This window comes from Dromiciops gliroides, chromosome 2, assembly GCF_019393635.1.
Source record: "Dromiciops gliroides isolate mDroGli1 chromosome 2, mDroGli1.pri, whole genome shotgun sequence".
Lineage (NCBI taxonomy): Eukaryota > Metazoa > Chordata > Mammalia > Microbiotheria > Microbiotheriidae > Dromiciops > Dromiciops gliroides.
The window spans coordinates 285210661-285228135 of NC_057862.1; the positions used below are offsets into that span (position 1 = coordinate 285210661).

Sequence of the window (17475 nt, forward strand, 5' to 3'; positions counted from 1 at the left end):
GGTAAAGAAACTGAGGCAGAGGTTAAGTGGCATGCTCGGGGGCCACACAGCTAGTAAGTGCCTGAAGTCTTATTTGAGTTCAGGTCTTCTTGATTCCAGGCCCTGTCCTCTATGCACTGTGTTAACTAGCCACCCTAGTGAAGGATGTAAGTCAAACAACTCAGGCTCTTGTCGGAAGCATCCTTCTCCCCTCTCTTCCTCAATGAGAAAGCCCAAAGGCCCAATAAGAGGAAGGAGCGTAACCCACCTGAACTGAAAGAGCAGGAGAGGAAGAACAGATGGAAGCTACATGCCCCTCTTTCTCAGCATGTCTCCTCATTAAATGGCATTCTCTTTTCCCCTGCCCTTCTGGTTACACTTAATGCCTTCATAAAGAAGGGGCTCTGGTGCCCATAGGGTGAGCACCTCAGCTCCCTACTCTGGCTCCATCATTAACAATGCATTCTTTGTGGCAAGAGGAATGTACTTAGATCTTCATATTTTTCCAAATCTTTTGCGCACATTATCTCATTTCTCAGAATATTCCTGTGAAGATAAGAGAGAAAAGATCATGATTCTGTTTTCAAAGATGAGATGAATTGACCTTGACACAGTCAATTAGCTGGCCCAGATTACTAATTAAATTGTCTCATTCCCTATCTTTTTTGGTATCAGCAAATACCAAAATTAATAGCAACAACAGTAATAATAATAATAATAGCTAGCATAGATATAGTCCTTTAAGGTTTGTAAAGTATTTGACAAATATCTCATTTGAAACTCAAATGGAGAGAGGTGGTATTATATCCCCATTTTCCAGTGTACCCACTGTAGATATACCTGGTATATAGGTAATTACCACACAAAATCAGGTAAAGTGGTAACATATGCCAAAGACTATTCCATTACCCCGAAGCAGGCAGAACCCAAGCCTGTCCTTTGTTGCTTTAATGACTTCTCAAAGTACTTGTTTGTTTGCACTATGACACTCCAATTCAAGAAGCAGGGCTTTGTTCTCTTTCTTGGCACAAGGAATACTTCATTCTTATCTGACACAGACTGTAGACTTTGTTGGACCAAGTTAGGCAGGAAAGTCTTGCCTGGGTGTTAATCTTGTCTGTTATTCCCATATGCTTATGAAAGGTAAGCTCATTTACCTGAAGCACAAATGATATTAATAAAGGCAGAGGTAATGCAGCATAATGTATAGAATGCTAGACCTCAAGTCAGAAACACTTGGGTTCGAATCCTGAAACCAATTTGTTGTGTGATCAAGTATCCTTGTCTCTCCAAAATTCAGTTTCTTCATCTGTAAAATGGGAATGATAATACCTGTTGTGTTTATTTCACATGGTTCTTACGAAGGTCAGATGCAATAATGTGTATGAAGTGCTTTGCAAGCTTTAAAGCACTCTATAAATGTCAGCTATTAATGGCTAAAATTTAAAGAGTGCTTTAAAGTCTGCAAAACACTTTACATATATCTCATTTGACCCTCACAAGAACACAAGAAGTGGGTGCTACTATTATCCTCATTTTACAAATGAGGAAACTGAGATTAAGTGACTTAGTGTCACACAGCTAGTGAGAGTCTGGATCAGGTTTTAAACTCAGGTCTCCCGGAATCAGTGCAATAGCCACCATATCCACCACACTACATCCTTACTACCTACTATGACTGGACTCTGACAATGGAATTCAAGATCCCTACAAACACTTCTGATCATTCGTAGGCCTGCTAAGATGTGCAGCAGGTAAATCCATACTTGGTCATTAATCAAAAGAAGAAAGCCATGTTCTGCCCAAAAGCTAATGACTATGCCCCACCCCAAGAGGAGAGATCAGGAGCTCTGAAGAACATGCACTGTCTCATCTAGTCCCCTTTGTGACCAGAAAGACATTTGGAGGAGAGATAGTTATTGGGGTGGGGGAGTTAGTAACTGCCTGGAGTTTGGGGATCAGCTGGAGGCTAGGGTTTGGGGCTCAGTCTAGATAGGGCCTGGAGTCGAACTATGGCTGGGAGTAGGTTTCTAGTTATTGCCCAGGATTTGGGGGTCAACCCATGGCTAGGATTTGAAGTCAGTCTGTGGTCAGGGTTGGAGCGAAGTCAGTCTGATTAGGGTGAGCTGTCCATCTATAATCTCTATTACAGCCTAGTCTAAGCCTGTGCTAAATCCAGTCTTTACATTATCCTGGAGTTAACCAATGTGGGAATTATAATCCAGCTCCTCTCCAACTCTCTCCCCAGTTGACCAAAAATACACTATGAAGTCCTTCCTGAGGGAAATCAGGAGTCAGGTGGTAGATGAACTCTAGGCTATGTACAAGTAACCTTTCTGGAAGACAAAGTAGATGAAGCAATTCAGGATATCAATAAGCATTCATTAAACACCTGGGATGTGTGAAGAACTATGCTAAATGCTTGGGATTACAAAGAAAAACAAAGACAGTCCTTACCCTCGAGGAGTTTACAATCTAAATTGTTTCTTCACCAAGTCCAGGCTACCTCAGCACCTGCTGCATCCACAGCACAGGAATATAGATGCCTTTCCCAAAACAGCACAGTTTTCCAGGTCCCCTTTGGAAATGGTATCAGGATCCAGCTCATTTTTGTCTGATAAACTCATCAAAGCCTGGGCATCTTCTTTCTCACTTTCCTCCATTGATAAGAACCAACTTATCTCTATGAGATGAGAAGTGAAAGCTTCTACATCTTGGGGGTAGGGAGATGGCAAAGAAAGATCAAGACCCATCGCAGAAAGTAATAATACTCCTATTTAGAATGATTTAGAATTACAAAGCATTTTCTTTTCAAAGGAAGTAAGGATAAATTGTATGAAGTAATTCAGAGAAAGCAGGTCCAAAAAACCCCAACATATACACTGAGTACAACTATGCACATGAAGACATTAAACCAAAAATCTCAGATATTTGTTTCTATCTTTTCAAAGTAAAAGCACCAGCAAGATGGCAGAGTTGGAAGAAGCAGCCAAGCTCCCCACACAACCATTCCAAGGAAGATCTAAGAAGAGCACCAGGCCATGCAATCTTTAGGAAATCTAAGGAGAAAGCACAGTGAGGCATCTTCCAGCCCAAGATCACAGATTCTACCCACAGGCAAGTGACCAGTGCAGGAACTATGGAAAAGAGGAGGGTCAGGATCACAGACTCAACCCCTGAATCAAATCTTCCAGAGAAGCCTGGATCTCTGACTCAGCTCCCAGTGCTCTTTTTTTAAAATAATAAGTTATAGTGTTGATCTCCAATTTTTGTTCCTCCTTCCCTCCCTCCCTTCCCCCTTCCCTGAGGCAGTAAGCAGTCAGATATGGGTTATACATGTGCAATTATGGAAAACATTACCATATTAGTCATTTTGGACAAGAATACTTGAATAAAAGAAAAAAAAGAAAAGAAAGTGAAAAATAGCATGCTTCAGTCTGTGTTCAATCCATATCAGTTCTTTCTTTGGAGGTAGATAGTATGTTTCATCAATAGTCCTTTGGGATTGTCTTGGATCATTGTATTATTGAGAAAAGTCATTCACAGTTCTTCATCAATCAATATTGTTGTCTCTGTGCACAATGTTTCTCTTGGTTATTCTCACTTCACTATACATCAGTTTATATGAGTCTTTCCAGGCCTTTCTGAAATCACCCTGTTTGTAATTTCTTATACCACAATAATATTCCATCACCATAATATACCACAGCTTGTTTAGCCATTCCTCAATTGATGGGCATTCTTTTGATTTCCAATTCTTAGTCACCACAGAAAGAGCTGCTATAAATATTTTTGTACAAATAGGTCTTTTTCTCTTTGGGGGAATGTCTTTGAGATATAAACCTAGCAGTAGTATTATTGGATCCAAGGGTATGCACAGTTCTATAGTCCTTTGGGCATAGTTTCAAATTGCTCTCCAGAATGCTTGAATCTTTTCACAACTTGACCAACAGTGGATTAGCTTCCAAGCTTTCCCACATCCCCTCCAACACCAATATTTTCCATTTTTGTTATATTTGCTATTCTGACAGGTGTGAGATGATACCCCGGAGTTGTCTTAATTTGCATTTCTCTGATCAATAGTGATCTAGAGCATTTTTTCATATGATTATAGATAGCTTTGATTTCTTTGTCTGAAAACAGCCTGTTCATATCTGTTCATGTTGGGGAATGACTTGTATTTTTTTTTTTTTTGCGGGGCAATGGGGGTCAAGTGACTTGTCTAGGATCACACAGCTAGTAAGTGTCAAGTGTCTGAGGCCAGATTTGAACTCAGGTACTCCTGAATCCAGGGCAGGTGCTTCATCTACTGTGCCACCTAGCCACCCCCATGACTTGTATTTTTATAAATTTGACTCTGTTCTCTATATAATTTAGAAATGAAACCTTTATCAGAGATATTTGTTTCGAAAATTCTTTCCCAGTTTTCTGCTTCCCTTGTAATCTTGGTTACATTAGTTTTGTCTGTACAAAAACTTTTAAAATTTTATATAATCAAAATGGTCTATTTTACATTTTGTTTTGCTCTCTATATCTTCTTTGGTCTTAAATCTTTCCTCTGCCGATAAAGCTGACATATAAATGATTCCATGCTCTCTTAATTTGCTTATGGTATCATCCTGTTTCTGTAAATCATATACCCATTTTTTACCTTATTTTAGCATACTGTGTGAGATGTTGGTCTATATCTAGTTTCTGCCATATTGTTTTCCAGTTTTCCCAGCAGTTTTTGTCAAATAATGAGTTTTTGTTCCAAAAGTTTGGATATTTAGATTGATCATATCCTAGATTACTATCATGTAATTTGTACCTATTTTATTCCACTGATCCACCTCTCTATTTCTTAGCCAGTACCATATTGTTTTGATAATTGCCACTTTATAATAGTTTGAGATCTGGCACTGCTAGACCACCTTCTTTCATATTTTTTAATTGATTCCTGCAATATCCTTGAGCTTTTGCTTTTTCCAGATGAATTTTGTTATTATTTTGTCTAGATCTAGAAAATATTTTTGATAGCTTGGTTGGCACTAAATAAATATTAATTTATTAATATTTAGGTAGAATTGTAATTTGCATTATATTGGCTTGGCCTCCCCATGAGCAATGAATATTTTTTCAGTTGTTTAGATCTGACTTTATTTGTGTGAAAAGTGTTTTGTAGTCATCTGGTTTCTGGGTTTGTCTTGGCAGGTAGACTCCCAAGTATTTTATATTGTTCACAGTTGTTTTGAATGCCAGTTCTCTTGATGGGTAGCAGTGCAAGGTCCTGTGCTCTCATCCTAAGCTCAGTGTCTGGGCAAAAATAGAACTAGGGAAGCAATGCTGTTTGCCCAGTGGCATCAGGTTTCTGAAAAGCACTGGACCAACACCATCATCACTCCTGGTGAGCCTTTCAGTGTGCTGACAGGGGTTGGGGTCAACTACTATGTTCTAGAATGCTACACAACAGCAAGTCAATAATTGTATTGCCCAAGAAAAATCCAGAGTCAGAAGCCTGAAAAGTTCTGGAGGGTAATGATCACATGCTTTTGATCTGACCACATATCCCCTGAAAGTCTGCAATACTCTGGCTCAATCTACCCCTGTGATCATTGTAGAAAGCAGCATTCAATATCTGAAAGACATGATAGTAAGACCTCAGATACGACAAGCCATGACTCCCTCTAGAAGCATTCAGAGCCTGGTCCTAACATAAAATTGCAATCTATATTGTAATCCAGGAAGTAAGGTTGGAAGAATTTAGTAAACAAAAAAATGTAAAGATATATTATGATGGGGCAGCTAGGTGGCACAGTGGATAAAGCACCAGCCCTGGATTCAAGAGGACCTGAGTTCAAATCTGGCCTCCAGCATTTGACACTTAGTAGCTGTGTGAACCTGGGCAAGTCACTTAACCCTCATTGTCCTGCAAAACAAACAAACAAAAATTTTTTAAAAAAAGATCTATTATGATGCCAGGGATCATAAGACACAAGATGAGGAGAATAATTCCAAAACACCTATAAGCAAAGCCTCAAAAGAAAACCAACCTTGGTCACAAGGCCAATTAGAATTCCTAGAAGAAAGGAAGCAAGAATTTTAAAATTATATTATAAATGAAATGATAGTGTAGAGCAAAGAATTAGAAATTAAGTGAGAGCTTTGGAGAAAAGACTTGGAAATCCATTTAACAGCTTAGTTTAAGAAGCACAAAACCTGATCTGGTAACAGATTCCTTGAAATTTAAAATAAGATGGGATGGCTGCTCCCTGGATAATGCCACTGACTATGTTAAACAGTCAAAGCATGAAAAAAAAGAATGTCTCTTATTTACACAGTAGATATGAGAAGAATCCTTCAATAGCTCACCTGTATTCTTCAGAAACTTCCCCTGGAATCTGAGAACAGCTTTTATCCTGAGGTAGAAGAAAAATTACAAGCTGTATTTTTACTAGAGAAACCTGACCTTCATCTAGTTCTTGGAACAATATTGTTTATTTTGGAGCAAGCTATTTATTACAATGTAAAAACAGTAACTCTGAAACAAGAATGTGAGAGCATTCATCTCAGTTAAGACAAAAACAAAGCATTTGCCAGTGTTTGAGCTAGTATGGGTCAATATGTAGTTGAAAAGTTCAAACAGGATTGTGGCTTCCCACTGCTTGAGACAGTTGGATGGCTACTTGACCTTCAAATTCTTCAGTCTACTCAAGCAAAGCTAAAATCTCCTTATGCCATGTTAGAACTTGGAATAAGCAGGGAAGATCCAAATAACTTGTCAAAAGTTCACATGGAATTCAACCACAAGGACTTGTTTGAATTCTATAAAAACTAATGATCCTGGAAACCTAGCTGTATTCCCTTATGTGATGATTTTGAAAACTCATCTCTGTTGTTTTCCAGGCACCTCATTATTTTGGATCAAAGAGATTGCCAAGCTATATCTTCTGAAGGATTCAATGATTTTCTTCCTATAAAATTATGTGGTTTATCTCCTCTTAGATGACTAATATTTGCCAAGAGAGATTGTTCTTAGGAAGGATGAAGTTTGAATTGACTTTCTCTTGCGAGTCAATAGCAACTGTTAAGAACACTTAATGAAAAGAAAACAAGAGCTAATATCCCCAAAAAACCCACAAAAAAGAAAATTATAATGTGCCAAACAAATAAACAAGCATTTACAGTGATTATAAGGTGTCAGGCATTGTGCAAAGTTCTGGGGATATAATGAAAGACAAAAATAATCCCTAATCTCAAAGAGCTCACAAGGGAGACAACATATAAATGACTTTGTACAAACAAGATATAAGCAAGATAACTTTGAGATGATATCAGAGAGAAGGCATGTGTATCAAGGGTGATTGGGAGAGACTTCTTGTAGAAGTTGGGATTTTTAGCTGAGGCTTGAAGGAAGCCAGGGAAACTAAGAAGCAGAGATGAGTAGAAAGAACATTCCACACATGGAAGATAGCCAGTGAAAATTTGTGCAGTATGAAGAGTGTTAAGTCTGAGGAATAGCAAGGAGACTGGCATAATTGGGTCATAGAGTAAATGGAGGATACTTTGCTCTAAAAGGACTAAAAAGATAGACTTCCTGGGAAGAGCCAAGATGGCAGAGGAAAGGCAGTGACTCCTCTGAGCTCTCCCCAAAATCCCTCCAAATCCCTTCAAATAATGCTCTAAGATAATTCCTGGGGCAACAGGACCCACAAAAGGATGGAGTGAGATCATTTTCCAGCCAAAGACAGCTTAGAAGATCGGCAGGAAAGATCTGTTGTACCGGGGTGAGAATAGAGTACAGATCCAGGTCACACCACATAGAACCAGACCCAGACCCAGAGAATCAGGCATCTGGAGTTGTGGAATCAGCTGAGGCAGTTGCTACTTCTGGAACTCAGCTCATGGACCAGTGAGGGGGTCGAGTAGTTGGCTGGGGGAGATTGCAGGGGTCTCTGCTGGAACTGAGGTGGAACTCTGTTATGTTGCCCATGCTTGGAACCAGGAAGCAGTCTTGAGTGGTTGCTCAGGTAGGGGAGGGGTGCAGATACACCAGAGCTTGCAATCACAGTGGAAAAGAATTCTGTTCCTAGGTTAAAGAGCAAGAAGGCCTATGGTTATTTACAGATCAGAGCACAGGCCAGGGGGGTGTAGAACATGCCTCTCCTTAAATCATACCACCTGGGACCTCCTGAAGCTTGGGACGGTGTGCCCTGGAAACAGTGCCCCACTTTAAGAAGGAGTTAAAAGTCAAGAAATAGGTTGGCAAAATGACCAGAGAGACAAAACAGTGGACACTAGAAAGTTTCCTTAGTGACAAGGAAGATCAAAATGCACCCTCAGAAGAAGATAACAAAGTCAAAGCTCCTACATCCAAAGTTTCCAAGAAAAATATGAATTGGTCTCAGGCCAGGGAAGCGCTCAAAAAGGACTTTGAAGATAAGGTAAGAGAGGTAGAGAAAAAAATGGAAAGAGAAATGAGAGTAATGTAGGAGGATCATAAAAAAAAAAGTCAACATCTTGAAAAGCCAAATGGAAAAGGAGACACAAAAGCTCTCTGAAGAAAAAAATTGCTTAAGAATTAGGATTGAACAAATGGAAGCTAATGACTTTATGAGAAGCCAAGACACAATAAAGCAAATCCCAATGAATGAAAAAATAGAGGGCAATGTGAAATATCTTCTTAGAAAAACAGCTGGCCTGGAAAATAGATCCTGGAGAGATAATTTGAAAATCATTGGACTTTCTGAAAGCCATGATAAAAAAGAGCTTAGACATCATCTTCCAAGAAATTGTCAGGGAAAATTGCCCTGATATTTTAAAAGCAGAAGGTAAAATAGAAATTGAAAGAATCTACCAATCACCTCCTGAAAGAGATCCCAAAAGGAAAACCTCCAGGAATATTATAGCCAAATTCCAGAGATCCCAGGTCAAAGAGAAAATAGTGCAAGCAGCCAGAAAGAAACAATTCTAGTATGGTGGAGCCACAGTCAGAATAACACAAACTCTAGCAGCTTCTACATTGAAGGATCAGAGGGCTTGGAATATGATATTCCAGTGGGCAAAGGAATTGGGATTACTACAAAGAATCACCTACCCAGCGAAACTGAGTATAATCTTTCAGGGGGGGGAAATGGGAATTCAATGAAAGAGAGGATTTTCAGGCATTCTTGATGAAAAGACCTGAGCTGAATAGAAAATATGACTTTCAAATACAAGACTCTAGAGAAGCATAAAAAGGTAAACAGGAAAAAAAAACATAAGGGATATTCAAAGGTTAAACCGTTTACATTCCTCCATGAGAAGATGATACTTATAACTCATAAGAACTTTCTCATTATTAGGGCAGGTGGATGAAGTATATTTAGACAGAGGGCACAATTGTGAGTTGAATATGAAGGAATTGTATATTTTAAAAAATAAAATTAAGGGGTGAGAGAGGAATGCACTGGGAGAAAGGAAAAGGGAGAGGTGGAATGGGATAAAGTATCTCACATAAAGGAAGAAAGAAAAAGCTTATGGAGTGGAGAGGAAGATGGGGGAGATGTGGGGGGGGGGGTGAGAGAGCCTTAATCTCATCAGAATTGGCTCAAAGAAGGAATAACATACACATGCAATTGGGTAGAGTAATCTATCTAACCCTGCAGGAAAGTAAGAGAGGAAGGGGATAATGGGGGAGGGGTGAAAGAAGGGAGGGCAGATTGGGGGAGGGGGCAGTCAGAAGCAAAACACTTTTAAGGAGGGATAGGGTAAAAGAAGATAGAAAATAGAGTAAATATCATGGGGTGGGAATAGGATGGAGGGAAACACAGTTAGCAATAACTATTTTGATGCAGAGGCAAGAGGAATGTAAGATGATGATGATGGTGATTGATGGATGGATGGATTGATGAGGATTGGATGAAGAGGAGGATTGATTGATGAGGAAGAGGATTAATTGATGATGATGTTAAATGTATGGTCTTTACTTTGCTGGGCTATTGTGGAGAAAATCCTTTGTCAGTTATAAGGTACTATATAAATGCTATCTATTACTGTTGTTGCAATAATCAACTTCATGGGTTTATTGTAAGGAAATCTTTCTTTAAATTACTATATAAATGTAGCTTACTATAAAAAATGATGAGCAAGATGCTATCAGAAAAACCTGGAAAGACCTACATGAGCTGATGCAAAGTGAAATATACTGTATACAAAATATCAGCAATATTGTAAGATGATCTGCTGTGAATGACTTACTTATCTGCAGCAATACAATGATCCAAGACAACTCCAAAGGACTTATGAAAAATTCAATACATCTACAGGGAAGGAACTGATGGCATCTGAATACAGATTGAAGCATAATTTTTTTGTTAGTTCCTTTATCTGAAGTTTTGTTTTTGTTTGTTTTCTTTCACAACCTGGTTAATGTGGAAATGTTTTGCATGACTACTCATATTGAATTGCTTGAGTTCTTAAGGGGGGCGGTGGGGAGGGAGGGAGGAAGAGAATTTGGACACAAAGTTTTTTTTAAATTGATGATAAACTTTGTTTTTACATGTAACTTGGGAAAATAATTCCAAATTTAAAAAAAAGAGTAGAAAGATAGGAAGGGCTCAGGTTACAAAGGGCTTAAAAACTCAAACAGTATTTTTTTTAATTTCAGAAGAGAGTTACTGAGGTTTATTTATTTTGTTTTTATTAAATAATATTTTTACAATTACATATAAAAACATTTTTAACATTTATTTTTTAAAAAATTTTGAGTTCCAAATTCTCTCCCTCCCTTCCTCACCTCTCCACTCCCTAAAACAGTACAGATTATACATGTGCTATCATGCAAAACAAATTTCCATATTAGTCATGTCATGAAAGAAAACAGAAACAAACAAAAAAATCTAATGAAAAAATAAAGAAGGTGAAAAATAGTATGCTATGATCTTCATTCAATTCTTTCTCTGGGGGTGGATAGCATTTTTCATCATGAGTCCTTTGGAATTGTCTTGAATCACTGTATTGATTTGAGCAGCTAAGTCTTTCACAGTTGTTTTTCATTAAAAAATATTGCTCTTAACATGTGTCAACATGATGATCTCATTCTGCTCATTTGACTTTGCATTAGTTTATATAGATCTTCCCATGTTTTTCTGAAACCTTGTCATTTCTTAGAGAGTAATGGTATTCCAACACAATCATATACCACAACTTGTTTAATCATTCCCCAATTCATGGGCATCTCCTTAATTTTCAACAACACAAAGAGCTGCTATAAATACATTTGTAAATGTAGGTCCCTTTCCCTTTTTAATGATCTCTTTGTCATACAGACCTAGTGATGGTATTGCTACGTCAAAGAGTATGCACAGATTTATAGGCACATAGCTCTCTAGATTGGTTGGGTATGTTCACAATTTCACCAGCAGTGCATTAGTGTCCTAATTTTCCCACATTCCCATCAACATTGATTATTTTCCTTTTCTGTCATGTTAGCCAATCTGATAGGTATGAGGTAGTACCTCAAAGTTGGTTTAATTTTAATATCTCTAATCAATAATAATTTAGAGCTTTTTTTCATGTAACTATAGATAACTTTGATTTCTTTATTTGAAAATTGCCTGTTCATATCATTTGGCCATTTATCAATTGGGGAATGACTCATATTCTTCTAATTTGAGTTAGTTCCCTTTATATTTGAGAAATGAGGCCTTTATCAGAGATATTTGCAGTAAAAAAATTCCCCCCAGGGTTTCTACTTTCATTCTAATCTGGGCTGCCTTGGTTTTGTTTGTACAAAAAACTTTAATTTAATATAATCAAAACTATCCATTTTACCTCATATAATGCTCTCTATATCCTGTTTGGTCATAAATTCTTCCCTTCTCCATAGATATGACATGTAAACTATTTCATGTTCCCATAATTTGCTTATGGTATTACCTTTTATTTCAAAATCATGTATCCATTTTGACCTTATCTTGGTATATAGTACAAGATGTTGATCTATACCTAGCTTCTGTCGAACTTTATTCCAATTTTCCCAGCAATTTTTGTCAAATACTGAGTTCTTCTCCCAAAATCTTGGATTTTGGGGTTTGTCAAACATTAAATTACTTATAGTCATTTACTACTGTGTATTATGTACCTAATCTATTCCACTGACCCACAACTCTATTTCTTAGCCAGTACCAGATTGTTTTGATGATTACTGCTTTATAGTAGAGTTTGAGATTTGGTATAGCTAGGCCACCTTCCTTAACTTTTTTTTCATTAATTTACTTTATATTCTTGACCTTTTATTCTTCCAGATGAATTTTGTCATTTTTTCTAGCTCTAAACTAATTTTTGGTAGTTTGATTGATAAGGCACTGAATAAGTAAATTAATTTAGGTAGAACTTTCATTTTATTATATTTGCCCAGCCTACCCATGAGCTATTAGTATTTTTCCAATTGTTTAGATCTGATTTAATTTGTGTGGAAAGTGTTTTAGAATTGTGTTCATATAGCTCCTGGGTTTGTCTTGGCGAGTAGACTCTCAAGTATTTTATATTGTCTATACATATTTTAGATGTAATTTCTCTTTCTATCTCTTGCTGTTGGACTTCGTTGGTAATAAATAGAAATGCTGATGATTAATGTGGGCTTATATTATATCTTGCAACTGCTGAAGTTGTTAATTACTTCAACTAGACTTTTAGTTGATTTGCTAAGATTCTCTAAGCATACTATCATATCATCTTTGGGGGGGGATTGCTTAGTTTCCTCATTGTTTATTATAATTTCTTCAATTTATTTTTATTGTGTTATTGCTATAGATAGCATTTCTAGTACAATACTGAATAATAGTGATGATGATAGGAATCATTGCTTCCTTGCTGATCTTATTGGGAACATGTCTAGCTTATCCCCATTATGAATAATGCTTGCTGAGATATTTAGATAGATACTACTGTTAAATAGAAGCCTGTCCCCCACAAAAACATAAGGAGACAAGCATTCATTTTTACTCTTCTCAGCAAGTTGGTTATATGCAATTACATGAGAAGTCTCTCAAGTGATTCCAATGAGATGTGGAAGAGTATTTAAGCAGTTGGAAGGGGCGGTTGTGTAGTCCCCAGATCAGCCAGGTCTAGATTGATCAACTCCTTGCTTCCTGGGTTTACAACAGGATGCTCTTAATTCCATTTACACAATACAAATCAGTTTGATAGTTCACTCCTTGAAAGCAAACAATGTAGATGTAAAACTTGAAGCCTCTGGGGATCTTTGTAGTTAAGAAAGATCCATGTAACCCTCCAATTGGCTCAGGGATGATGGAGAGCTGACAGCAGACAATGAAGTCTCCAGAACACTCAAAAGAAGCCTACTTGGTTTGTGCTTCTATTGTTCTCAGGAATGTTTGCATATCTTCCAGGTTCAATCTCTGTTACTATAAGAGATCTTTGATTTGTTGGGCTAGGTTTTCATACAGTTCTTCTGGAGGGGCGGGGAGGGGAATGGAATTTGAGTAAACAATCATCATGGTTTTCATGTAGTTTCTCTGGAAAAATAAGGGAATTTTACTTAATAATTATCATTACTCATAATTTAAAAGAAAATTCCATTTATACCTATGCTTTCTAGTGTTGTTAAGAGGAATGGGTGTTGTAGTTTGTCAAAAACTTTTTCTGCATCTGTTGAAATGATCATATGTTTCTGTTGGTTTTGCTATCAATATGGTCAATTACGCTGACAGTTTTTCTATTATTGAACTGACCCTGCATTCCTGTATAAATTCTACTTTGTTATAGTGTATGATCTTTGTGATATATTGGTGCAATCTCCTTGCTGGTATTTTATTTAAATTTTTTGTATCAATATTGATTAGGGAAATTGGTCCATAGTTTTCTTTCTGTTTCTGCTTTTCCTGGTTTATGTATCAGCACCATATTTGTATTATAAAAGTAATTTGGAAGGACTCATTCTTTACCTATTTTTCCAAATAAGTTTATGTAGTATTAGAATTAATTGTTCTTTAAATATTTGGTAGAATTCAACTATGAATCCATCTGGTCTTGGGGATTTTTTTTTCTTAGGGAGCTCATTGCTGGTTTGTTCAATTTCTTTTTCTAAGATAGGATTATTTAAGTATTGTATTTCTTCTGTTAATTTGGGCAATTTATATTTTTACAAATATACATCCATTTCACTTAGACTGTTAAGTTTATTGGCATATAACTGGGCAAAATAGCTCTTAATAATAGCATTAATATTATCTTCATTGGTGGTGAATGCTCCCTTTTCATTTTTGATACTGGTAATTCAATTTTCTTTCTTTTTTAATCAAATTAACCAAAGATTTATCTATTTTATTGTTGTTATTGTTGTTTTTCATAAAACACATCCCTAGTTTTATTTATTAGTTCAATGGTTTTCTTACTTTCAACTCTTCTTTGATTTTCAGGGTTTCTAACTTTGTTTTTAACTGGGAATTTTTAATTTGTTTTTAATCTAGTTTTTTTTAGCTGCATGACTATTGATCTGCTCTTTTTCTATTTAATTGATGTAAGCTTTTAGAGATATAAATTCTCCCCTAAGTACTGCTTTGGTTGCATCCCATACATTTAAATGTTGATATATTGTCTCATTCCTGTTATTCTTTTAAATAAAATTATTGGTTTTTTCTATTATTTGTTCTTTGACCCACTCATTCTTTAGGATTGGATTATTTACTTTCTAATTAATTTTTAATTTATGTTTCCATAGCCCTTTGTTGGATGTAATTTTTACAGCATTATAATGTGAAATGGATGTATTTAGTATTTCTGCTTTTCTGCAATTTGTTGTGAAGTTTTTATGCCTTAATACATGTTTAATTTTCATGTATGTACCATGTACCACTGAGAAAAAGGTATACTCCTTCATATCCTCATTCAATTTTCTTCAGAGGTCTATCATATTTAACTTTTCTAAAATTTATTCATTTCCTTACCTTCCTTCTTGTTTATTTTTTGGCTAAATTTATCTAGTTCTGAAAGTGGCAAATTAAGGTCCCCCCCTCCCCTGCCCCACCCCACCCCAAATATGGTTGATTTCCTCCTGTAACTCATTTAACTTATATTTTCCCTGCCCAGGGCAATGAGGGTTCAGTGACTTGCCCAGGGTCACACAGCTAGTAACTGTCAAGTGTCTGAGTGTGGATTTGAACTCAGGTCCTCCTGAATCCAGGACCAGTGCTTTATCCACTGTACCATGTAGCTGCCCTCTTAACTTATCTTTTAAGAATTTGGATGCTGGGCATCTAGGTAGCACAGTGGATAAAGCACTAGCCCAGGATTCAGGAGAACCTGAGTTCAAATTTGGTCTCAGACACTTGACACTTACTAGCTGTATGACCCTGGGCAAGTCACTTAACCCTCATTGCCCTGCAAAAAAAAAAAAAGGAGAAAAAAAATAATTTGGATGCTATACCATTTAGGGCATACTTCATTGTCTATGATACCTTTTTTAAAAAGTAAAATGTAGTGTCCCTGCTCATCTCTTTTAATTATATCTGGTTTTGGGGGCAGCTAGGTGGTGTAGTAGATAAAGCACCAGCCCTGGATTCAGGAGTTCCTGAGTTCAAATCCGGCCTTAGACACTTGACACTTACTGGCTGTGTGACCCTGGACAAGTCACTTAACCCCCATTGCCCCGCCAAAATATATATATATATATATATATATATATATATATGGTTTTGCTTTTGCTTTGTATGAGATCATGATTGCTACTCCTGTTTTTTGTTTGTTTTACTTGAGTTGAAACATAGTAGATTCTCCTTTGGCCCTTTATTTTTAGTCTTTGTGTGTCTCTCTGCTTCAAGTGTGCTTCTTATAATAATTCTAATTGCAGGATTTGTCTTACATTGTAGGATTCTGGTTTTTCATCTACTCTGCTATGCATTTTCATTTTATGGGTTAGTTCATCCCCTTCACGTTCACAATTATGATTACTGTTTACTTACCTCCATCCTGTTTTTTTCCCTCCATTTATCCTTCTCTCCTCTCACCCTGTCCCTTCTCAAAAGTGTTTTGCTTCTGACCATCATATTCCCTAATCTACCGTCCATTCTATCATTGCCCACCTCCCTCCTCTTATATCCTCTCCACCTATTTCTCCATAGGGTAAGATTGATTCTTATAACCAACTTAGTGTGTATGTTATTCCCTCTTTGAGCCAATTCCAATGAGAGTAATATTCATTACCTACCACCACCACCCATTTCCCCCTCAACTGTAAAAGCTCTTTCATGCCTCTTTTATGTGAGATAACTTACCTTATTCTATTTCTCCCTTCCCCCTTCTCTGGTACATCACTTTTTCTCACAATTTAATTTAATTTTTCATTGTTTGGATATCATCCAGTCATAGTCAACTCCAATCTATGTCCTTTGTCTAGATATACTCCTTCTAACTGCTTTAATAAAGAAAAAGTTCTTAGGACTAACATGTTATTTTCCCATGAAGGATGTAAATAGTTCATCCATATGAAATCACTTATGATTTCTCTTTCTAGTTTACCTTTTTATGCTTCTCTTGAGTTTTGTGTTTTTATGTCAAATTTTCTATTCAGCTCTGTTATTTTTCATCAGAAATGCTTGAAAGTCCTCCATTTCATTGAATATCCCTTTTTTCCTCTGAAGGATCATATTAAGTTTTGCTGAGTAGGTAATTTTTTGTTGTAATCTTTTGCCCTCCAATATTTTAATGTAGAAGCTGCTAAATCTTGCATTATCCTGACTGTGGTTCCAAAATATTTGAATTCTATTTTTCTAGCTGCTCACAATGTTTTCTCCTTGACCTGGGAGCTCTGGAATTTGGCTATAATATTTCTGGGAGAAAAAGAGATCATAAAAAAGGAAAAAGGACCCGCATGTACAAAAATATTTATAGCAGCTTTTTTTGTGGTGGCAAAGAATTGGAAATTGAGGGAATGTCCTTCAATTGGGTAATGGCTAAACAAGTTGTGTTATATGAATGTAGTGGAATATTATTGTGCTATAAGAAATGATGAGCAGGTGAACTTCAGAAAAACCTGGAAATACTTATATGAACTGATGCTGAGTGAATGAACAGAACCAGGAGAACAGCATATATAGTAAACAACAATACTGTGCAATGATCAACTATGATAGACAGCTCTTCTCAGCAATACAACCAAAGACAATTCCAAAAGATTCATGATGGAAAATGCTATTCACATCCAGAGAAAGAACTATGAAATCTTAATGCAGATCAAAGTATACTATTTTTGCTGTTGTTGTTTTTTATTTGTTTTTCCTTCTATCTTATGGTTTTTCCTTTTTGTTCTGATTTTTCTTTCACAACAAGACTAATATGGACATTTCTTTGACATTATTGTACATATATAACCTATACTTGATTGCTTGCTGTCTTAGGGAGCATAGGGAGGGAGGGGGAAAATTTGGAACTCAAAATCTTATAAAAATGTTGAAAACTATCTTTACATATAATTGAAAAAAATAAAACACTATTAGGAAAAAGAAAGAAAACATT

The 17475-nt window shown here is 36.6% G+C and overlaps 1 pseudogene; it reads left to right on the plus strand.

The window, feature by feature from the left end:
• The first annotated feature begins 6277 nt into the window (after positions 1 to 6277).
• On the plus strand, positions 6278 to 6796 carry LOC122738733 (annotated as a pseudogene).
• Positions 6797 to 17475: the final 10679 nt, after the last annotated feature.